The sequence below is a fragment of the Lissotriton helveticus genome, chromosome 8 (genome assembly GCF_964261635.1).
Source record: "Lissotriton helveticus chromosome 8, aLisHel1.1, whole genome shotgun sequence".
NCBI classification, from domain to species: Eukaryota; Metazoa; Chordata; class Amphibia; order Caudata; family Salamandridae; genus Lissotriton; species Lissotriton helveticus.
In genome coordinates this window covers 50,099,097-50,124,152 of record NC_136069.1, presented here as the reverse complement: position 1 = coordinate 50,124,152, position 25,056 = coordinate 50,099,097, and the positions used below count along the sequence as shown (strand labels likewise).

At 46.8% G+C, this 25,056-nt stretch overlaps 1 long non-coding RNA gene across 1 annotated transcript in view; it reads left to right on the top strand.

Annotated features, from left to right (window-relative positions):
- Window positions 1–25,056, top strand: part of LOC144772345 (uncharacterized) — a 56,339-nt gene that overhangs the window by 10,134 nt on the left and 21,149 nt on the right. Inside the window, exon 2 of the long non-coding RNA XR_013599719.1 lies at window positions 15,673–15,898. This is a non-coding gene — a long non-coding RNA (uncharacterized LOC144772345). The remainder of the gene's footprint in view (window positions 1–15,672; window positions 15,899–25,056) is intronic.

Below are 25,056 nucleotides of genomic sequence, written 5' to 3'. Positions count from 1 at the left end.
ATCAGATTCATATTGGATCCCTCATATGGTTGAATCTCTCTTTTGTATGTATGAGTGTAGGTTGAATGAGTAGGTTTGAATGGTAAGAATGATTGTTGAAGGTTTTTTTGTGGGGTTATGTGTTTATTTATCTAAAGGATTTATACTGCATTATATACACGTTTTGATCAAATGTATGTTCAGCACACCTCAAGTCAACACTTCTACCAGGTTTAGCATTTCAAGCTGCAGCTGGGGCAAAATCACAGAAGCAGGCTCTCTCAGCACCCTCAGCACGGATGAACCTAGCCCCTCTGCCACAGCCTAGGTTAGACCTGGGAAGAAACACTAACGTTTTACATGCACACGTTTCTTCAGTGCCTTCTTTTCTACATGTTGACTTTTAACACACATTTGCTTGAATGACAGTTCAGGATTAGTTTCTCTGAAACTACATTGCTTACAATTCCACTTTGTTAGTACACTGTCATGACACCTTGAACATTTAGTACAAGGCCTAGATATACATTGCGCAAATGTTGTTAGGTATTCGGCTATGAGGCGACATGGCTATCACAAGAGAATAAGCAATGTCAGTGTGAGGGACGACAAGGAAAACCCAATGAAAGCCCCCCTCACTTACCTCCCTCGTCTGCATCTCTTCCAACGCCATCCGACAGAACAGGATAGACCTGGAACAAACAAGGGACAAAAGTTGTAAAACTAAAGAAGGATCCTTGTCCCGTACGGGTGAAAGGTGATGTCGAGAAGATAGGGATTCAATAGGAACACCCAATAGGAGGAGAAAAGGAGACCAACAGAGAGAGGGAAGAGGAAGGAAGATGGTGAACGTAGGTGGGGCTAGAAGAAGCAGGAAGACAAAGAGAGCAAGGAGGCTGCAGGGGATTGGCTGGAGAACACCCAAAAATCCTTCCCGGCAAATCCAGGATCAAAGACGTCAAACCCGACGGGATTCCTGAAGAGTGGTGGTCGCGTACAAGCGTTGCGGCAGTCGCGGTACGTGAAAAAGAAGGGAGGGACATAACGGGAGAGGGTTGGGCTGGGTCTGTAAATACGGGGAGGCCGGGAGGAGAGTTGGGGCATTTTACTTTATTCCTTATTTCTTTCCCTGATTTCCTTTAACTTAGGTTTTTTTTTCTTCTATTTAACCGGCCTGAGGTAACGGTGGAGTTCGGGTTAGTCCAGACAGGGTACCCACTAATTTCTCTTGTGAATTTACAGTAATTGATCACGTCTAGGAAAATAGGTGTCGCTGGAAAACGGGCAAAGAGTGCGGTACTAAAAAGTACTGGAACCCGTTAGAAGTGTAAACACAAGAAGGGGTGGGGAGACTAAAATAGTGATACACGTGTAACTACATGTGACAGACAAAACACCCTATGCGGCGACCCGGAAGCAGCGACATTTGGAGGGGTATTCCGTCCGAACAGTTGTGTGCTCTGGAGACCTCCCTGCTGGGCGCCATTTTGAGTTTTAATCATTGATAAACTCGTATGTTGCATCCCGTGATGGTGGGAATTTCCTCCACACAACATGATCAATTCATGATCTAGAGAAATCTTTTCTTATCCACCCTCTAACCGAACTGCGGCTAGGCGCACATCAGGACTGGGAGAGATAGACGTCCTGAAGAAGACCGGAGTGACCTTTATGGCACAGTAAGTCGGTTGAAACATGTTGGCACAAGCAGTACCAGGAGGAGTGTTGTGAGAACCTAATTTTCTCGACTAACATGACCCATCCTCAATTCTTTTAACCCTGTTTGTGGAACCTATAAATAAAGGCTTTAGTGGTATCCACAAACTAGTTTTAAAACACTGTCCTACGCTGCACTTTGTTCTATCACCATTCCCAGTCACAGGGTGATACTCACCATCTTATCACTGTGTTTGTTACATTTGTGTTGTGTCTCGTCTTTTTGTCCTTTTTTTGTTTTCTTCCCCCTCCCTTATGCTCCGCCCTGATCGAGGCTACACCAGAGCGTTTTGTAAGCAGACCCGATGATGAAGCATGTCACACACTTTTGTGTGTGAGTGAGGGCAGTTTTCAAAACAGATTTGTTTTGTCTGTCTCGTGTAGTTACACGTGTATCACAATTTTAGTCTCCCCACCCCTTCTTGTGTTTACATATTGCCTTAGGGGGTTCGGGGTGGTGGAGTTGTTTGACCCTCTCCCTCATATGTCAGTAGTGACCCGTTAGATGTGGACAGAAGTAATCCACGCTAGAACAATAACAGTTAATTTCTCCCCCCAAACAAATGGAGATACCAGGAGGATATAATCACAAGGGCCTTTAATTAGGAAGAGTCCGGTCTTTTTCTATTTTTATTTACTCACTTTATGGCAAATATGTAGAATTCCCACTGTCACCTGGGTGTGGTGAAGGTATCTATCGTGAACAAAGCTAGAAAAAGTTTGAATAATCACCGCCACCTGCTTGTTCTTTGGCCTTTGAGCCTCCAGGTGACCCCCTTCTGGACAAAATAGACGATCTAGGAGAGCGAAGAAGTAAGAAGTTGAATGGGACCAATCTTACAGAATATACCAACCTATAATTATCCTGAAAATAGAAATACGCCAATATTAAGAAACACATTAAGCCTCCTCACTTCTTTTTTCACCCATCCCACCCACAGTCAGCCTGGCTGAAACCTCGACACGGACGCATGGATACTGTTATTATAAATATACACGCATTTCGGTGTTCAAATTAGAGGACCACTCTGAGGTCACTGGCATCAGCATCTCATCCCCGTTTATCCCTGTTTACCCTCTGCGAGGAGGGATGCCCAACCTTTGACCAAGAAGGGGACCTACATACATTCAACTTTGAGTAATCGAGAGTTAGATCATCCAGTAGAGCATTCTTGGCTGATCACCCACCCTAGGAAACTAGGTTAAGGAGCACATAGTAGGGATATACATTGGAAAAAAACTGCGCCGCCCACAGTAGAGGGATGGCTGAAAGCAGTCACCTACTGCAGGGACCAGTTCTCCAATTTCTGGGAATTAATGCCTAGTAGATCCCGGCCCTCTGACATCTGGGAACCATTCACGGGTTGGCTGCGGTCGGGATGAGGCGATTTCTAAGTGGGGCAATGAGCGCAGGACGACACATGGCATACTTGCAGATATGAGGAACAATGTTGGAACCGAGATTGGTGGCTCTAGGGGATTGTGAAGTATGTGACACTGCAATAAGATGGTCAATTGTAACATGAAGATGCGGACTGGGAAGGATTAAATGGTAGCTACTGCCTAGGTTCTGTGTGTACTGTTTGGATGGGGGGATGGGGAGATAGTTTGGTTTCCAATTGTAAATATGAGAAAGCAATATTTCTTCTTTTGAACGGAGCACACATTGACAGGAAGGGTGAATTCAAACACTACACGCTGTCTGCCCGTTGGGTTGTTGGCAAAAGAGCCGTGTATAAAGCGCTGCGATACATATGCCGCCGGCCCTCGGGTTGTGGCGAAAAAAAGGCTGTGTACGTTTCGGATTTTGCAATAAACTTGTTTAAAATAAAAAAATAAAAAGGAGCACATAGTAGGAGTACACTATAAACAGTACTTATATGCCAGCATATATACAATGTTTTATCATAATTGTATTGTAATTGCATTTATATAGTGCTTACGAGGCGTCCCTGATGAGGCGTTGAAGCGCTTTTTCGGCAAGTAGCACGCTAATCCAAAACCCATACAGAATTGGTGGAGAATTAATATAGTGAAATATGAAAGTAATTTGAAAAGAAATATGAAAATAATTTGAGTGGTGGATATGTTAGTGAGTTATTTGATTCAGAAGGATAGTGGAGGGATAAAGTTTGTATTTATATAGCGCTTGCTACCCTTGATGGGGTGTTGAAGCGTTTTTTCGGCGAGTAGCACACTAATCAGGAACCCATAAAGGATTAGTGGAGAATTAGTATAGTGAAATGTTAAAGTAATTGAGTGGTGGATATATTAGTCAGTTATTTGGACTGAGAAGGATAGCGGAGGGATAGAAGAGGGAAAAAGGTTGGCATTTATATAGCGGTTGTTACCCCTGATGGGGTGTTGAAGCATTTTTTTCGGCGAGCAGCACACTACTCCGGAACCCATAAAGGATTAATGGTGAATTAGTATAGTAAAATATTAAAGTAATTTGAGTGGTGGATATGTTAGTCAGTTATTTGGATTGAGAAGGATAGTGGAGGAATAGAAGAGGGAAAAAAGTTTGCATTTATATAGAGCTTGCTACCCCTGATGAGGTGTTGAAGTGCTTTTTTGGCAAGTAGCACGTTACTACGGAACCTATAAAGGATTAGTGGTAAATTAGTATAGTGAAATATGAAATTAATTTGACAGGTGGACATGCTAGTCTCTTATTTGGATTGAAAGGATATTGGAGGGGTAGAAGAGGGAAGGATTTAAACCTTTGTTGTTGTTGTTTGGGAGGTCATAGCAGTAGGAGGAGGCTTGGGATGAGTAAAAGGGATGTGGAGGGGGAAGAGTCAGAGGGAAGGGTTTAGAAATGCTTGTTGTGGGGGATCGGAAAAGTAAAAGAAGTAAGAGATGATTCAAGGAGGGGTAGAGAAGGGAAGAGTCTAGAAAGGGTTATTTTGGGAGTCTTAGTAGTGGAGGATCATCTCCTTGATCAGGGAGGGACAGTAGCGGTCATCCTACTTGACCTGAGCTCCGTATTTGATACAGTCAATTAGAACATCTTATTTGACAGGCCCAGAAGGGTGGGAGTCTCAGGCAAGGCCTTGACATGTATTAAATCCTTCCTGAAAGATAGAGTATTTCAGGTGTTCGAGGGGAATTACACTTCCAAATGTCTGCCACTCTCGTATGGAGTTCGCCAGGGATCATCATTGAGTCCCACCCTTTTTAATATTTATCTCAAACCCCTGGCCGAACTAGTCCTACCTTACAAGATTCAAATTATTCCATATGCGGATGATATGCAATTGGTAGTAGCATTAAAGCATCCAAAGAATACACCAATTGATCTTGAATCCTGTATAGAAGCTGTGGCCACATAGATGGACCAGTCTTGTCTCAAGCGCAATGGAGACAAGACTGAGTTAATGATCCTAGATAACCACCCCTGTGCTTCAATGGAATCAGTGGGACTAAGTTGGCCTAAATGTCTTGGTCTACCTTCAACCCCCAAAGGTCAGATCAAAAGTTTGAGATGCAGGGTAGATAAATCTCTCAATTTTAATAACCAAGCAATGAAGTTAGCCGCATCATGTTTTGGCATTATCAGAATGCTGCTGAAAATCCTCCCATTGCTCCCAGTTCCGGCACGAAGAGTTATAGTGCAGGCATTGGTGCTCTCGCTGTTAGATTACGCGAACTCCCTCTACCTAGGCACCACAAAGGCCACCATAAGGAAACTACAGGTAGTACAGAATTAAGCAGCCAGGCTGCTTTATCACACTCCCTACCGGCAATCAGTTAAGCTGGTTCAAAAAAAACTTCACTTGGCTGCCGATAAGCTACAGGATCAAGTTCAAAGCTTTGTGCACAGCTCATAAAACACTTTGGGGGACATGGCCTTTTACCATCCAACAAGATGTCTCCGGTCAGCCAGCCAGTTTCTGGCAGTGATACCAGAAATTAAGAGAGCACGATCAGGCCGTCGCACGTTTTCCCACAACTCGGCCAAACTATGGAACACTCTCCTTATCCAGCTGCGTTCAACCATTCACCATCTCTCCTTCTGGAGGCATCTGAAGACTTGGCTCTTTCAGAGTCTGCCTTAATCAGTGCAAGTTCTTTTGCTCTGCTTGTCACTGATAGCGCAAGGATGCCTAAGGGTAGCCAGGCGCTCTATAAATATTTATTAATAATAATAGTAGTGATATGGGGTTTGGGATGAATGAGAGAGTAGATGATATATTGATAGAGCTATAGGGTGAGAAATAGGGTAGTGCATTAGAAAGAGTAGTAGAAAGAGGTTTGAGATGAGTGAGATAGTTGAGGTAGAGGATATATTGGGAGAGGTGTATGGTTAGAAATAGAGTAGTGTATTGGATATGCTAAATTAGAAGAAAAGTAATAAATATATAGATCCATAAGAACATGGAAGGTATATAGGTGCATAAAGGAAGGAAGTATATGTAGATTAAAGATTCATGAAATAAACTCCGGCTTTCAAGTGTTGTACTTAAAATCTATTTTATTTATTTGTTTTTAGATATATTATTTTTTTGGTAATTCAATAGTGAAGCAATTGTAGATAAATAGTTATGATAGAAGATTTACTTATTTATGCAGTCACTTATATACATGTTAAAAACAGAATAATATCAGTAATATGTACATTTGTTTTGCAGAACTAATGAATATCTATATATATTATTTGAAAACAATTATTCTACACGTTTATACAGAGCAATACATATATGTAGGTACATATCTATAGTACAAAGAAATGCTTATCTACAGAGGGATATGCTGTATATTTCTGTTTGCGTATGGTACTTATGTGGGGAAGAGAAAATTCTTGAGTAGTTTTCTGAAGAAAAGGCGGTTATCCGTGGATCTTATGTTGGGGGTAAATAGTTCCACAGTATGGCTGCTTGAAGAGATAAGGATGTGCCACCCATGTTTTTTTCTTATATCCTGGGATTTTGGGGCGAAGTCCCACTCTAGAGCAGAGGTTCCTTTGTTGAATGTGTTTGGTGATTTTATTCCTGAGGAAGAGCGGGCCTGCTCCATGTATCACTTTGTGGGTGATACAAAGCAGCTTGAACGTGGATCTTCTGGCAACTGGTAACCAATACAGGGCTTTCAAGGCAGGGGAGATGCAGTCTTGCGGTTTTATATGCAAGAGTTGTCTGCAGCCGAGTTCTGAATCCGTTGTAGTCTTTTCATGGTCGTTAAAGGTGATCCGTGGTAGAGGCTATTGGACAGAACAAGGAAGATGGCAGCTTGGACCTTGTGTGGAAATTCCAAATGGGGGACAATTCTTTGCAAGGTTTTTATAGTAACAAAGCTTGATCTTGCTAGTTTGTCCACTTCGGCATTCATCAATAGCGTGCAGTCCATGGTTATTCCGAGGTTTCTATACCTCCTTTGAAACTTTAGGTGGTGTTCTGAAGATGAGCAGGTCTTCGGGTCTGCCGTAGGTGGTTAGGGAGAGTGTTCCAGGTTTTGGCGGCGAGGAAGGAGAAGGATCTACCGCCAGAGGGTGTTCGTTGGATGCGGGGGACAGCGGCCAGGGCGAGGCTGGCGGGTGGGGGTGTAGAAGCTGAGTCTGCTGTTGAGGTAGGCTGGTCCGGTGTTGTGGAGTGCTTTGTGTGCATGGGTGCGTAGCTTGAAGGTGATCCTCTTGTCGATGGGGAGCCAATTGTAGGTCTCTCAGGTGGGGGTTGATGTGGCTGTGACGGGGGACATCGAGGATCAGTCAGGTGGAGGCGTTTTGGATACGTTGTAGTCGTCGCAGGTGTTTGGCCAAGATACCTGCGTAGAGTGCGTTGCCGTAGTCCAGCCTGCTGCTGACGAGGGCCTGTATCACCGTTCTTCTTGTTTCGGTTGGGATCCACTTGTAGATCCTGCGGAGCATGCGGAGGGTGTTGTAGTAGGAGGAGACGGCGTTGACCTGCTTCGACATGGAGAGGGAGGAGTCGAGGATGATTCCAAGGTTGCGTGCGTGGTCGGTGGTTGTGGGTGCTGTCCCAGCGTGGTCGGCCACCAGGAGTCGTCCCAGGCCGAGGGGGTGGATCCGAGGATGAGGACATCCGTCTTGTCTGAGTTGAGCTTCAGTCGGCTGCTCCTCATCCATTCGGCGACGGCCTTCATTCCCTCGTGGAGGTTAGTTTTGGCGTTGTGCGGGTCCTTGGTGAGGGAGAGGATGAGCTGGGTGTCGTCGGCGTAGGAGATGATGTTGAGGTCATGCTGGCGGGCGACGTGGGCCATGTAGACGTTGAACAGCGTCGGGCTGAGGGATGAGCCCTTGGGTACGCTGCAGATGATGTCGGTGGCTTCGGAGCGGAAGGGGGGGAGGCGGACGCTCTGAGTTCTGCCTGAGAGGAAGGATGTGGTCCAGTCCAGGGCCTTCTCTTGAATTCCGGCTTCTTCGAGGCGTGTCTTTAGTGTGCGGTGGCAGACCGTGTCGAAGGCGGCTGACAAGTCCAGGAGGATGAGGGCTGATGTTTCGCCGTTGTCTAGTTGGATCCTGATGTCGTCTGTGGCGGCGATGAGGGCTGTCTCGGTGCTGTGGTTTTTTTCGGAATCCGGACTGGGACGGGTCTAGAATGTTGTTGACCTCGAGGTAGCGGGTCAGTTGTGTGTTGACTATTTACTCGATGACCTTTGCCGGGAACGGGAGCAGGGTCATGGGCCGGAAATTCTTGAGGTCCTTGGGGTCCGCCTGGGGCTTCTTGAGAAGGGCGTTGATCCCAGCGTGCTTCCATCTTTCTGGGAATGTGGCTGTCTCGAAGGAGATGTTGATTACCTTCAGTAGTTGGGGTGCGATGGTTGTATCTGCTTAGTTGAATATGTGGTGTGGGCAGGGTCTGACAGAGATCCTGAGTGGATGGAGTTCATGATCTTACGTATTTCCTCGTCGTTGACGTTGGTCCAGGAGGTCAGGTTGTTGAGGCGGGTGTGTTCATAGGGGGTGTGGAGTCTGGCGTTGTCGTGGCAGTTGTGGTGTTGAAACTGTCGTGGATGTCCGCGATTTTGCGGTGGAAGAAGGTGGCCAGCGAGTCGCACAGTTCTTGCGAGGGCAGGATGTCGTTGGCGCTGGGGTTGGAGAGTTCCTTCATGATGCTAAAGGACTCTTTGCTGTTGTGTGCGTTGTTGTCCAGGCAGGTTTTGAAGGAAAATTTATTGGTTAATCTGATGAGGTGGTGATGTCTGCGGATGGCGTCCTTGTGGGCTGCGTGGCTGTCTGGTGTTCGTTCGTGGAGCCATTTCTTCTCCAGTTTCTGGCATGCTCGTTTAGAGGTCTGGAGCTCTTCGGTGAACCAGGTGGCTTTCTTGCTGGTGTGGCTGTTGGAGAGTTTCTTGAGCGGGGCGAGGGTGTTGGCGCAATCGTTGATCCACTGTCTGAGGTTGTGGGCGGCGGCGTCTGGGTCGGTGGTTGGATTCTGGGAGAGTGTGGTGGCCAGCTTGTCTTCGGTGACGGTGTTCCAGCAGCGGTGGGGCAGCTGTTGGGTGCAGTGGTGAGTGGTGGGTTTCTTGTAGGTGAAGTGGATGCAGCGGTGATCGGTCCAGTGGAGTTCGGTGATGTGGGCGAAGAAGACGTGGGTGCTTGTGGAGAAGATGGGGTCAAGCGTGTGGCCGGCGGCGTGGGTGGGGGCAGTGACGAGTTGTCTGAGGACGAGGTTGGCGATCAGGGTGGCAGAGTTGGTGTTGTTGTTCTTCTTGAGTTGGGAGTTCAGGTCCCCGAGGAGGATGTAGTCCGTGAAGTGGGTGCGTGGGTGCGAGCCAGGTCGGCGAGGGAGTCGCTGAACTGTGGCCAGGGTCCGGGGGGTCTGTAGACAAGTGTTCCTCTGAGGGTGGTGTTGGGGTCGGTGTGGATCCGGAAGTGCAGGTGTTCAGCGGTGCTGAGGGTGTCGTCTGAGCGGGTGGAGACCTTGAGGGTGGATTTGTGGACGATGGCTTTTCCTCCTCCAATTCCGTTGGTGCGGTCTCTGCGGGAGATCTTGTAGCCATCCGGGATGGCTATGGTGATGTCGGGAGCCGAGGAGTCGTTCCACCAGATCTCGGTCAAGACGGCAACATCTGGGGTGGAGGCCCCAGAACTCGACGGCTTGTTTGCGTACGGAGCGTGTGTTAAAGAGTATGCAGCGGAGGTAATTGGGTCCAGTCCTTGGTGGTTTTGTTGTTCTGTCGCAGGTGAAGCTGTAGGTGCGGCAGGAGAAAGGTCCGTGGGTGCGTTTCGGGGCCGCCTGGAAGCAGCTGTGGCCGGTGTTGAGTGCATGGAGGTTGTTGGCGTTGTATCGGAGTCTGGTGTCATGGCGTATGCAGAGACCAGGGGTTCTGGCCCTGGGCACGGTTCAGGCGCGGACTGGCGCAGACGGGCTTGCCTCTGGCGTGCCCGCTGCACGCACCCGCCATTTAAGGCTAGGTGGGAGGGAGGAGTAGCTGGGAGGCGGGAGTGGGGCAGCGAGTGGGCAAGCGAGGGGGTGGGGCCGCAGGGGAGCAGCGGCGGGAACCGTGCGGTATGGGTACAGAAGAAAAAAGGGGGCGGTGACGAACCGTAGAGACTCAATATAAAGTAACAAACCAGGCAGCAGGGATCGGGGGCACGGAGACCGGCAGGCACAGCAGTTGCGAACTCGCGGCAGTGGCGGCAACACGGGGGGAAGGCACAGACGCACAGGTTGTGCTGTGCGGCGTGAGAAGCGACCTGGCCTGCAAGCAGGGTCAGGGGTCGCTCTCACTGCCGCACAGCGGCCGCCATTTAAGGCGAGGTGGGAGGGAGGAGTAGCTGGGAGGCGGGAGTGGGGCGGTGAGTGGGCGAGCGAGGGGGCGGTGCCGCAGGGGAGCAGCGGCGGGAACGGGGCGGTATGGATACAGAAGAAAAAGGGGGGGAGTGATGAACCACAGAAGGGCTATACAATTAGGCAAGACAAATAGGCAAAACACACAGGGGTACAGAAAATAAATAAAAGTACAGACTCAATATTATGTAACAAAGCAGGCAGCACGGAGACGGGCAGGCACAGCAGCTGCGAACTCGCGGCAGTGGCGGCAACACGGGGGAAAGCACAGACGCACAGGTGGTGCTGTGCGGCGTGGGGAGCGACCTGGCCTGCACGCAGGGTCAGGCGTCGCATGATGCATGTTGCAGACACATCTTTGTATTTGCTAGTTCTGCGTTGAGATCCAGCAGCACGTTCTGTGTTCTTGGTCTGTTTTCCCATGCTTTGTGGGACACCTTGCAGACTATGTTGCCCTCGATTCTGAATAACCTCCGTTCTGATGTTGAAAACCTGATTAGAAATGGACAACAGGCATCTAGCTGATAATCAGATGTGGCATGGAAACTGCTGATACAGTAGGGTGGGCCATGGCATCTTCGATGGCGCTCCAGCGTTGTGCATGGTTAAGAGCTTCAGGTTTTTCAGAGGCCAATTCAGCATTGAGACACTTATGAGATAGGAGAAGTGATACAGAGTCTTAATAACTCTTTCTCTGTCATATGTTCTTTAATTATAACACTATACTTAAGTTGTACAGTTGATACTGTTTTTTATGATCTCAAAGGTCCTATCTTTGTTAGGGCATTGACATGTCCCTCTTCTGATTACACCTGATTAGTGTTTCTGCGGGTTAAAGATCTTATTGTTTCAATATTATTTTTAACAATTTAAGTGGTATAAGGATACCTGATGTATATTCTTTGTTTTGCAGTATTTTTTATAGAGACATATTACTTTTGCCAATGGTGAGACCTTGTATACAGAGTGTATACTTGTTTTTTGTGAATACTCAGAATTTTCACTTCAGGGTAATTTTGGTCTCTGGTTTGTCCAAAACAGTCCCTTTCGCTACTTTAGCGAAGGGCACTTTTCATCCAATTCAGGTGGTGCACAGATAGATTTTGTGTTGGGTGGAATTTAAGCTAAGATTCCCGGTGTGGGGTCATGCCAGCTTTAATGTGTTGAGTTCACTTACCTGTACATAGGAATTTTATCTATGGAAGTGTGCCCCTCTTTGCTGGAGGTGTTACATCTGGCAAGCTCAGAGTGTTCGATGCGTATTCTTTTAAATACTTTCAGTCTTTGCTTCCTCCATATCTGGAGGTGATGTTTATTACTATGTTCAATTTTGGAACATGTTTGTCCAGTGAGTACTGCTTCTGAGATTACCTGAGATGCAGTGTTGAAATATTTGCCTTAGGGTTGTTTACGGCCATGCCTTACATGGTTGGAAATATTTAATCAGAAGAGAAGGTTTGCTTTTTCACTTTAAGAACTTTCTGGTTATTTCCATATTCTTCGGAACTGGTAATATTCATAGTCATACGTTTCCTATCAGGAGGTTGGATGTTCTCTGTCTCCCTGGGGACAGTTCCCTTTCTCTATTAAGCATTTGTTATTTTCTGTACCTTACGGTCTTTTAGGGGATCATAGTGCGAGGTTATGATCTAGTGCTTCATTGTTCTTGGAGAGCTAAAATATGCCTATATGGGCCCTTGTCTGTCTCACGGTCAGATTAGATGTTGGCTTGTATATCTTATGGACAATTATTTGAACTGGGTTTGCTTTTTGGGTTATTCCCAGGGACTTGGCTTATTTTATTCATCATGGCCATCTAGGCCAAGTGTTGTAGGTGTTTGTTGGTAGCAAGGTGTCATTTTAATGTAGTTTTTCATTACGTATTACCAGCCTGTTAAGATACTTTTGGCAGGAAGCATTATCTTGATATTAAGTCACCCAAGGTGTTTCGTGGAGGGTGCAATATCTCTTTTTATACTATATTGTATGGTACTTTGGGGCTGGTTTTTCAGTTCATTCATGTGTGTGTACAAAGGCTGCCTAAGTGTGTTGCATATGTGTTTACACATGCTCTGTTATAATTCTGCTACCTGTAAAACAAGCAACAAATAATAATTGTATTGTGAAGCTGTGATTTGCATCTCTCTTCTTTGTAACTTTGGATTCAGATCCATATGTATGTGTGGAATGTGGTGATATAGATCTGGATATAATATTTACATTTTTTATGACAGATTCATGTTTGCTAATTGTTATCTTTTCGTTTCAACAGGCAATATACATTATGTGAACCTTCAGGTGGTCAATTTGGCTAAATTATCTATCTGTTTCAAGGATGGATTATGATGTTTATCTACCTTGATACTCGGTTTGGTAATCCAGACTTTGAGATGAATGGGTTATTCATCTTAGTTTTAATGAGAATGATTTGGGGAAACCCTTTTTTTTTATTGCGTTATTAGGTAAGGTTTCCTTCAGATATGTATTTACTGATGTAGAGAATACAGTGTATATGGCATTCACTTTGCCTTTAGCCCATCTAGTCCAAGGGTTCACTTACCCTTTGGGAGTTAAATGCTACTGTCTGACTATTTTCAGATGTCTTCTGACAGAGTTTAATATTGTTCTCCTTGAGGTTTGGGTTTTTCCTTTCCCTGCGGGGTTGTTTCTTATTTACAGTGTCTGTGGTCATTCCCACGGTTTTTATAAGGAGCCATGTTTTTTTCATCTACTTCCTACTTCTGTCTGGTCTGTGGTTAATTTCGACCTGCTAGTACTCTTTGGGAACTTTTGTAGGATGGGTTCACAGATCCTCCTCCGGGTGGGTTTAGCTATGGTATTTAATTCAAAAGTTAAGGAATCTGCAGCTAGATGTCTCTATCAGATGAACTAGTTACTTACCTTCAGTAACGTATTATCTGGTAGAGACAGAGTCTAGCCGCAGATTCCTTAACACCCTGCCCATAAGCCTCACTGTAGTGTAAGGGTTATACCCCTTTTCAGTACTGGTTTTATATACCGGCGTGTAATTGTGGGAATCAGTGGTCCATTGTATCTTATTCCTTTATCTTGACTTGGTATTGTCATACCTATGGTTATGAATACTTCATCATGGCGCTGGCGAAAATGATAGTCCTACCACGACTAATGTATTATTACGCCAATATCCCGAGCTACGTCCCTACCAGAGTGTTTCGCGACCTGGAAGCCTTACTCCGCGGCCTTATTTGGAATACAGGTAGACCCCGTGTGGCGCTGGCAAAGCTGTATATGACCACTGAAGCTGGGGGCCTTGCGGTCCCCAACCTGGAGTTGTACTATTTGGCAGCACAGCTGCAGTGGGTAGCGGGATGGCTGTGCGGCAGGAATTTGGAAGACACTGCCACAGACACCACTCACTGGAACCACACACAAATTTGCACGTTGTTCCATCCCCTGGCTAAGACCCCCGCTCTTCACAACTGCACCTAGCGGTGGCACGCAGGTGTTTCCTACGCTGCTTAAAGCTAACCCGAGTGGTGAGGCCGTACGCCCCGGCGCTCCCCTTGCTGGGCACTCCCAGAAAGGATGGAGTGGTGATGGAAGCCATGCTGGAGAGATGGGCACAGGCGGGAGTGTAGACACTAGGAGACCTCTATGCGGACGGAACCTTGCTTACTTTTGCTGAACACGCTGCGGGCACAAACCTGCCGGCCGGGCAGTTTCTGCTGCATGCGTCTCTAGCACGTGCGCTAGCGGGTACCTGGGGTGACATGTCTGAGGAGCCGCCAAAGCACCACTTCATGCAATACCTACATGTAATGGGTAATGGCACCCATGTGGTGCACTGGTTAGCGCAAGCACTCCACCCTACAACTAAGAGACAAATGGGCGGCGGATAGAGGGAGGGCCTGGACGGACAAAGAATGGGCAATGGTGTTGAATAGTCCAGTCAATGTTCCACGTTACGGCCAAACGTCTGCTCACCAAATGCTGGAAGAACAGCGAGCCCCCTCAAATTCGACATTGGTATGCCTCTTTTACCAACTGGGCGAGGGCGGAGGCACGATATTGCGCCAAGAGGAGACGGCGGGACTGAGGAAATTCCCTATTGCACAACTCTGGGATGATATCCTGAAGTCCTTCCAGCAAGCAAGCCTGGAACAAGGAATCACTTGAGATATGGCCCTCTTTCGAACTGACCATAGACATGGGATACGGCAGTAACCCCACGCGCCCACCACCTCCCTCCCCACCTGTAACTGGACGCATGACACGACATGCAAATCTACAACGCAGCAATGACACGAGGGCATAACGCAAAATGTATCAAACACCCCCGCGCCCCTTGATACTAGCGCTTTCCTGAAAACTAGGCACAGCTGCACTCTCTCCCCTCCCCCTTCCCCCTAGACGGGAACCCCCCACCCCACACGTTGGACATGACCTACATCTTCGCCGTGACCTAATGGAACTCCCCCTGCGATAACACATCAGCACTCCTCACGCCTCATTAGCACTCTCACCTCACTCTAATTATTTCGGACCCTATTTCTTTTCGCAATCTCCCCCCTCTTATTTGTACACCTGAAGAAGTCTTTCTTCGCTCTTCTCCTTCTTTTCTTCCCTGATTTATCCCACCCCCCTGTTCATACAATGGTTATGTTACAAAACCAGGGTACTTTCACCACTGGTAAGACTCTTCTAAATTTTCATATATGATATTGGTAATTGTACTTCATTTGGCGCTCAGTACCTCCTCTTACGCTAACATGATACACGATACGCCGCGCATTGACTGCAGGGTATGGCCAGGGAACACGTTGTTCCTAGGGAGAACATGCAGCCCCACATTACAGCTCATCATTATGCCCTCCCCAGAACCATCGCCTGTACCGAACGACACCACACATACAGGGACAGACGACACACCAAATGCGACCACCACTGTACACGAACTGTCTCTCATTTTTTTTTTGTGCATATCACTGTTGAATAATGTAGTCACTATAATGGTGTAAAAAAAAGAGAAAAGAACTACAAATGCTGTATAATTATTTTTTACTCTTTCACTGTTTATTGTAAGTCGTATGTACTGAACATAACTGCCAATGATTAAGAAATGCTAATAAAATATATTCAAATAAAAAAAGGAATACCTCATCATTCCTTTTGGTCTTTTCTTATGGGCCTTACCTGGGTATGGTCATACCATTAATTTCCATTTTCTTTTTATGTTTTTAAGATATATTGAACTTTTTTGGCACACTGTGTCCAGAGCCAAATTTCTGTAGTGGTTCCGCATTCTGGCACGGAAGATTGGTGTAATCACGGAGCCATACAGCGCAGTTTCCCGGCGTGCAGAGATACTGTTGAAAATTTTCCAGATCCTTTCTTGCACCTGGGGAGAATTCAAAAGTTAAGGAATCTGCAACTAGACTGTGTCTCCACCAGATAATACATTACCGAAGGTAGGTAACTTGTTCTTCAACAAAAATGTCTAATTGTGCTCTTGACCGAGCTGGGAATAGAAAGTATTTGCTCGGCTATCCCATAAATTGAGGGTCAGGGTGTGGCAGCAGATAGGGGATGGAGTAATGAGGGGCGGAGTCATGAACAATGTAATGTGAGTCAACTTACACATTTGTTAAAAAGGATGTCGCAAAGCAACTGGTAACAATGTCAAATGTGATAGAACGTCTGTTCTGCTTACTTAATTGGTGACAAACATTCTTTATTTTAAAGTATTTTGTTACTGCAAATGAAGTTCTGTGGCCTGCAATTTTCAGGGGATAATAACAAAGATAAATCTGGTGGTAAATGCACTTGCTGGAGGGATCTGTGTTTTGTCTAGTCACAGTTGAATCATCATAAATTAGCATAGGGAATCGGTGTGTCTGCTGCAAAGCGTAACATGCAGATCACTGATTGTATTTTTATTGTACGTAGCACTCATTGGGTTCCTGCTTATATAATGGGAATCCTTTTGATACGTGGAGTTCATAAGCCACAGTCATTCTAAAATAGTGAGCTATGTACTGTATATAAACTGCAGGGAACAGGTTTAGAACCTTATGACTTTTCCCCCTCAATCTTGTATTATTCTAAGGTTGCACAAAAAGGTTTCCTTTGGGTGGTAATAATAATGTCTGATTCATACATACACCCTCAATCACTATGTTGCATTGTAAATCCCCACTTAGTTTTTCCAGACCCAGCAATCTTAACATAGAAAGCCTACCAGTATGAATAATATGGGACTACACCCTGTGACTGATTGTATTATGTAACATTTCCTGTACAATGTGTGTGATGTAAAGCACTCTGACATTGTGACAAGTAGCGCTATAAAAGAAAGTAAATAAAAAATCAATAAGTGCTATTTAAATTGATATTTACACATTATAAGGCCAGGCACATCTGACATTCTGACTTAACACATTTATCTCTTACATAGAGGGGAGGAAGAACATTTTAAAAAAAACTGCCACCAAATCTTAGTTTCTCTTAAGCACTTGTGAAGTGATAACAAGCTGATACTTTTGTTTCTTTCCACTGCATTGGCATCTAGGTGTTAGGCTTCAGATCACACTCACTCAGGATGTGACTCAAACAAAAGGAGGGCTGATGTCCTTTAAATGAGGCTTTTGTGTAGGTCCCAGCTGGAAGTTAAAAAAAAAACTCAGTGCAGGTTGCCGCTTCGAAAGGAACGCAAACAAGGTGCTGGCTCTGCTGAATGTGTCCCGGTGTCAGCAAATTACACACACACAAATTTTGCATATTTCACCGGGGTCGGCCAGGGCTTGTTTTCTGCTCAAAAATATGCCCTGGATTTGAGATCCATTTCATTTCTTGCACTGGTTCTTGAAAATCAAGAGGCAGATTTACAAACCCCTTGCGCCACTTTTGCGTTATTTTTAACATGGGGAAAAATAACGCAAAAGTGGTGCAAGGGGCTTGTAAATCTGCCCCCAAATCTGCAGACATGACAGGTCACAATGGAACTTGAGGCTGAAAACTCCCACTCAAAACGAATCACCAGTCCTAGGATTCCTTTTAAGTGAAGTGCTGTAAGGAGCACATACTTTTTTTTTTTTTTTTGTTTATCATTTTCGTAACATAAACACAGTACAGCCGCAATGTGTGCATACAGTCTCTTCCCACATAATACAATAGTCAATCAACTGGTTGCAGTTACAGTAATCAGACATGGATAGTATCAGCAGTGGAAACATCATTTGGGGATGAAGCAGCGTATCCGTAACATCATATACAGTTAGTGCAGACACAGTCGTCCTGTCCTCTGCTTGTGCCAGCAGTACCATTGAGCAGGAATAACAGTAGTAGCAGTCTAAATATCTGTAGGAGGCTAAGGCAGTGCATACATGACGCTTTATATATTCATTGTGTACTTAGTCATCATCTGATTGCGCCAGCATGTATGCAGTGTAAGGTCCCCAGATGTCATTGGCCGAGATGCTCTCGGCAACCCCTCAAAATAACAAGTGAGCTAGTCACGGCAATAAGCCAGATCCTGCAGCCATTGTGTTAGTTTGGGTGCTTGTCTTCCACCCCAGCACATGGCGACCCTGCGTTTAGCTAATTGAAAAGACAGCACCACTAACTTGCGAACTCCCGCTGGGACTTTAGAGACGACACCCAACAAACATACCTTCGCATCTCGCGCGATTCGGGCACCCGTCATGTCAGTCAGCGCCTGTGTCACTTCCTCCCATAGCACAAGTATTCTTGGGCAGACCCACGCCAGATGTACAAAGTCAGCGTCATCTGCTCCGCACCTTTTGCAACAATGAGAGTCTCTCAGGCCATATTTATGCAGCTGGGCAGATGTATAGCAGGTACTTATAATGTATGAGCTTAAAGTTACCATTGACTGCAAAACTCCCCGTCATCCTACAGCTTTGTTATTGTTATTGTTATTGTGGTTTTATATCGCGCCTAATCACCTGCAGGTCTCTAAGCGCTTGGAAGGATGGTAACAGACAATAACTTGGCAAGGTGGAAGCTGAGGCCGTAGCTAGATTATACTGTGCTCATGCTTTTACTGAACCGTAGTGTTTTTAGGCTCTTTCTAAATCGTAATAGATTCCCTTCCCCACGCAGCACCCCAGGCAGCCTGTTCCATAACTGGGGAACTAACATCGAAAAGGCTCTCCCTCCCTTAGTCACTAACCTGTAACGAGGGCAGACCAGTAACTGGGAGTCTGAGGATCGGAGTGTTCTCATAGGGCAATACAGCTGCAAACGATCTTTAATGTAGGCTGGGGCCTTGCCATAGGTTGCCCTATGGGCCGTACATAAGTTCTTGAATTCCACTCTTTCTTTAATGGGGAGCCAATGCAAACTTTGTAGTAGGGGAGTGGCTTTAGATCTCCTCGGGAGTCTGAAGATCAACCGAGCAGCGTCATTCATTATGACCTGAAGCCTACTGGTCAGAGTTTTAGGTAAGCCAAGGTAAAGGGCATTACCATAATCAATTCTGGAGAGGATGGTGGCTGCTACTATTGATCGCATCATTGATTGTGAGAGGACAGGAGTTAGCTTCCGCAGTTGCCGAATGATGTTTGTACAGCTTCCCACAACCGTAGAGACCTGAGGGGCCATTGACAGGTCACCATCCAGCTTGATCCCCAAGCTCTTTACAAACGGGCTTGGTTTTGGAGCAGGGCCTAACTCCATGGGCCAATAGAGATCACACCAAGGTGGGGTAGTGGATGAAATCACTAATACCTCAGTCTTGTCTGGATTAATTTTTAGCAGGTTATCCGTCATCCATTGCACTGTGAACCGCAAGATGTTCTGAGCTTGGAGTTGTGCGGCCGTAGTAGTTTCATCGACACTTAACAGCAATTGCGTGTCGTCCGCGTAGTTAAAGACTTTACAGCCCATGGTGGCCAAAGAAGCAATCAACGGTTGCAGGTAGAGATTAAATAGAAGCGGGGACAGGGCAGACCCCTGTGGTACCCCGCACTCTAAGATCCCCATCTCAGATGTTTTGTCCCCCAGTTGTATCTTTTGGGTCCTTCCTGTAAGGAATGATTGCAACCATTGAAAGGCCAAGCCCTTAATCCCAAAATCCTTCAGTCTTTCCAAAAGTAAGGCATGGCTGACAGTATCGAACGCCGCTGATAGGTCCAACAAAATCAGGGCGCTCGGTTTCTTGCAGTCAGCAATGCCTCTTAGTTCATCCAGCACCGAGAGCATCACCAACTCGGTGCTGTGATGAGCTCGGAAACCTGCCTGTCGCTCATGGAGTAGATGATGGGATTCCAGATAGAGGGACAGGGATTTTAACACATGCTGCTCAAGAATTTTTGAGAGAAAAGGCAGCTGGGAAATAGGTCTGTAATTCTTTAACACCGCAGGGTCCGACCCAGGTTTTTTCAATAGGGGTCTTACACGCGCCTCCTTAAGTTCAACCGGTAGGTACCCCGTATCTAATGATCTATTGAGGAGGGAGATGATACATTCCTCCAATAAGGGGCGCGCAACACGGAAGATCTCAGGTGGGCATGGATCAGCTGGGGAACCAGATTTGATTTTACCCATCAGCTGTTCCAGAGTCAATGCATCCATCTCTGGAAACACTTCAAGGGAGCAGTCAATCACGTTCTCAGATGCTGATATTATAGCAGTCCCCATTGCCACCCCGTTCTTTATCTCCTGGATGATGATCTTCACCGTCTCCAAAAAGTAAGCCTGAAAGGTGTTACAGTCAATGGGAACCTTGGAGTTATCTGGTTTGTTACTCAACTCTGCCAGTATTTTAAAGGTCTCTTTCTGAATATTCGCTGCCTTACTTAGGCGGGACTCAAGGTGTTCCGCTTTAGCTTGGGTCATAAGATTTTTATATTGGTGAAGGGAGGCTTTATAAAGTTTCCTGTCAGTGTCCTGCTTGGTTTTCCTCCACACTCTTTCCAAAGCTCTAAGCTTTCTTTTTGCTTCCCTTAAGGGTGGCGTAAACCAGGGGGCCCCTTTTCCGGATCCCTTTATTCGCTGTGTTCTCACCGGCGCTATTTGGTCAATGGCCCGGATCATGCTCCTCGTTAAGTCAGAGTATTCACGGTCCAGGCTACGTCCTAGATCTACAACCTGGGGTGTTACCGGGAGCACCTTAGTCAGGGACGCCAGGTCAACCTCAGCCCATTTCCGGGTTTTCCTGATGCCAAGCGGACAGCTAGTAATGCAGCCTTTAAGGCGGGCCTCACAGGATACCAAATGGTGATCAGACCAAATGCAAGGCGCTACATCTTTAAAGGTTAGACTAGCGTCTGTGGTCCACACAAGGTCAAGAGTGTGGCCTTTTTCATGTGTGGGGACATCCACAATTTGTTTAAAGCCCACCGCAGACATTAAGGTGTCAAGCTGGCGCGTGGGCAGGTCCCAGTTGGGCTTATCCCAGTGTAAGTTGAAATCTCCTGTTACCAGGATTTTCGTGTATCTGGAACATAGGTCAGATATAATAGGGCAGAATAAATCATGGAAGAGTGGAGTTGAATTAGGTGGGCGATAGACTGACAAAATCACCCAGCACACATTGTGCACAGTGACCTTTACCCCAAGCAAATCAGTCAGGTCAATTGTCTCTGATAGCAACTTTTCAACTATCACAGTCTTCCTATAGAAAATAGCTACCCCTCCCCCCCGTGAGCCCCCTGGGCGGTAGTGCCACATTACATCATATCCGCTTGGGAGGGCGGCGATGATATCAGGCATCGAGTTCTCGCCCGTCCAGGTCTCCGAAAGAGTCAGGACATCGATGTCATTGTCCTGAAGCATGCTATAAACCTCCAAATGATGGCAGTGGAGCGATCGAGTGTTAAGGCTGGCTATTTTTAATACAGGGTACTGACCCGGGGGGGGAGTAACCTTATCGGGGTGCAATATAGCAAACTTTTTAAGCGTCAGTAGGACTGCCTGATCTACAAGCGGCTCACCTCTGTTCAGGGTATATAGCTCCTCCATGGAGTACATGCGCCGCTGGCCAGTAGTCCCAGCCCCTGCACCCGTCTGTGCGCAGACGGGCTGGACTCTGGCGTGACTCCGGCGAGCCCGCCGCGCGTGCCCGCCGCGCGTCAGCATAACCTGCTTAAGTACCCGTCTAGCGTCCTTGTGACCACTAGACCGCCCCGATCGTCAAACCCTCACCCAAGATGTCCGCCGTTCTGGCGGTGTGATGTAATGCAGCTGGGAGGAGGGACCCGCTCCAAACGCGGTGCTTTTTAAGATTTTAATGTGCAAGTATGTGTGGCAGGGATTGCAGGAATAAAATCAGGGTAAAAGTGTAGACAAAATAATTTCTAACAAAGGAGACAAAACGGGGATTTTAAAATTAGCTACAATGCTCCTAGTGAGCGCGCTACACACTACAAATGCTCTGCGATGCTAAGGCTTCTCCGTGTTCGCCAGTAATATTTTCCAAAGTGATCGGCCGCCTGATTTACTCCCATTCCTCATCCGTTAGCGGTTGTGGAAGACATTGATCCCATTTGACCCTGGAGTTATTTGGCGCGGCACCTTCATCTAGTTGCGAGGCCTAGCAGAGTCGGGAGACTAATTTAGTATTTGCTGTGTAGAGGAGCTGTAACACCCCCAGGGTGGCCGGCTCGCCAGGAAAGCTTGAATACAAGCTACGCATGGCGGCCTGTAGTCTGGTGTATATATAAATGTGGACATAGCCTCATTCACCCCATCTTTTAAGAAGTCCTGTAACGTAATAAATGTCCCACCTGCAAAGGCATCGCCCATGACACGCACCCCGGATGCCTGCAGTACCTTAAGCGCCCCAGCTTCACCTGTCACCGATAGGTCAGCATGGTGCAACAAGGGCATTGCAGGAGCATACAGTGGCAACCGCCGCGCCCGTTTTCCAAGTTCTGCCCAAGCCCGAGCCATACACTTTACTGTAACGACTTCGCTTGTTCATACATTGAATGTGTATTTACCATCATAGCCTTCAAGGGTGAGGGGTGTACCGCGCCAGCCTCGACCGCCACATGCGGCGTGAATGGTGGTGCATTCTGCCAGTAATAGGCAAATTGTGCCTGAGCACAAAGATAATATAAGTGCATGTCCGGCACCGAAAAGCCACCCAGCTCATAGGGTTTCGTCAACGTTTCCCATCCAATGCGGGGTTTCTTACCCCCCCCAGGCAAACGTAATTAGTAAAGAGCGGAGTGTGGTGAAAAAATGCTGCGTCAGAGTAATAGGGACATTAACAAATAAATATAAAAATTTTGTTACCACCACCATCTTGATCAGAGCGCCCCTGTCTGCGAAGGTCATGGGTAGACGTATCCACCGGGCCACCTGATCCTCAACCTTTGACATCGCCTCACCATAGTTAGCCCTGATAACTTCTTTCGGGTCCTGATGCACCCAGATGCCAAGGTACCGTACAGGGTCAGATGCCCATTCCAGGGGGTAGTTCAACACAAATGTTGCGGTACATCGCGTGAGAGGTAGTATTATGGATTTACTCCAATTAATGGCTAAGCCCGAGAACCAGTAAAAACGGACATACTCCCGAATAACTTGTTTCAAATTTGTCTCTGGTTCCCTTACATACAGGACCATATTGTCAGCAAACATTGATACTGCAAATGGCCGTTGATAAAATTGTAACGCTGAACTGGCATTTCTCTGCCGTAACACACATGCCAGTGGCTCCAGCACGAGAGAAAATAGCAAGGGCGAGAGCGGGCACCCCTGTCTAGTGCCCCTTTTATTCGGAAAGACCTCTGAGACATGTCCATTAACCCGCACCTGAGCCACCGGTTCCGCATATAGCAACTTTATCCAGCTGGTAAAAAAGAAAGGCACCCCCATGCTGCGATGTAATACAGCAAACATATATGTCCACGCGATCGAATCAAACGCTTTGGCAGCGTCCAATAGAACCGCCACCGCCGGTAGTTCTGGTTTTAACAGATGCAGGACAGCAAACAGCGCTCTCGGATTATGCGCCATGGACCACGTAGGAATAAATCCCGATTGATCTGGGAGTACCATAACATTAAGCAGTAGGCGCAGCCGTGTCGCCAGAACTTTAGCAAGTATTTTTACATCTGTATTCATAAGTGACAATGGTCTGTAAGACTCACACTTATCCGGTGGCTTGCCTTGCTTCAGTAATGTGACGAGCAATGCCTCTCTTAGTGTGGCAGGTACTCGCTGCTGGTCAAATGCCTCCGCGTACATGGCGGTTAAGTGGGGCAGTAACACATCAGCATACTCCTTATAAAATTCAGATGGAAGACCATCTGTACCTGCTGCCTTCTAATTCGGCAGAGCAGCGATTGCATCCTTAATTTCTTCAGCAGTCAAGGAATGCATCAAAAAATCTTGTTGTCCTTTAGACAACCAAACCAGGGCTATCTCCTTCTCACTAGCTGTTGCCCTACTCCCATACATTGCCTTGTAATATTGAACAAATTGTCCCAATATATCAGCAGTGTCTGATATGGACCTTTCCCCCTCCGTAAGTTCCTGCACCCCACAATACCTAGCCCAAGGTTCCGTGATTCCCTCGGCCAACGCACGCCCTGGTCTACCACCCTCTCCGTAATATCGGGCTTTGCATCGTCGCGCTACATGGCGTACTTCCTGCTCAGCCAATTCATTATACTCATCCACTTGCGATCGTATTGCAGCTAAAGTAGTTGCAGCTGGCGCTTCCTCATACTGACGTTCTAGCCTTGCCAATTCACGCTCCAACCGCCCCATGGAATCCTGCAAGGACTTAAGCACCCCTGCCTGTAGGCCTATGCAAGCCCCTCTAATAGTTACTTTAAACGCCTCCCAGATGGTGCCCATACTGGGCACTGACCCAGTGTTTTCAGCAAAATAATTTTCTATAGCCTCCCGTATACCTTCCCGAAACACTAGATCTAACAAGGCCGAGGGCTGCAGCTTCCATGTAAACGGGGCAGGGGCATAAGTAGGAAGGAGCATGTCGAGCAAGACAGATGCATGATCTGGTTGCGTGCTGGGCAGATGCAGGGTCTGTGTCACCCACGCATTGACATCACGCGTCGTCAACCAGTAATCCAACCGGGACCATGTGTTATGTGTATATGAGTAACATGTCCCCTTCCTTACTCCAGGGTGTCGCAGCCACCATACATCAACGAGCCCCAAATCACACATGCCATCCCGCACAGCCTGCGCCGCCTTTTTGACATGAGCACTATTCTGTGATTTCAGATCCATATCTTGATCTAGCACAACATTAAAATCCCCCCACAAATGATAGCCGAAACCGGTAGGGTGTATACCTTATTCCACAGCATTGTATAACACTCTGGATCATCTATATTGGGTCCACATACATTAACCACTGTGACCAGTGTGCCACATAACCTTCCCTGCACTATAATGTACAGGCCATCTTTATCAATCTCCTCGTGCATGCTCACAAATGGGACATTTTTCTTAATATCATGACCCCCCCCTTGCATACGAGGAATAAGAAGAAGCGAGCCACACCCCAGCCCATTTCTTGGTTACAGAAGCCGCAGTACGTTCCGTGAGGTGCATCTCCTATAGAAGTGCGACCTGAACATTGAAGCGGTCCAGGTATGCCAGCACCTGCTAGTCTTTTTTGGGT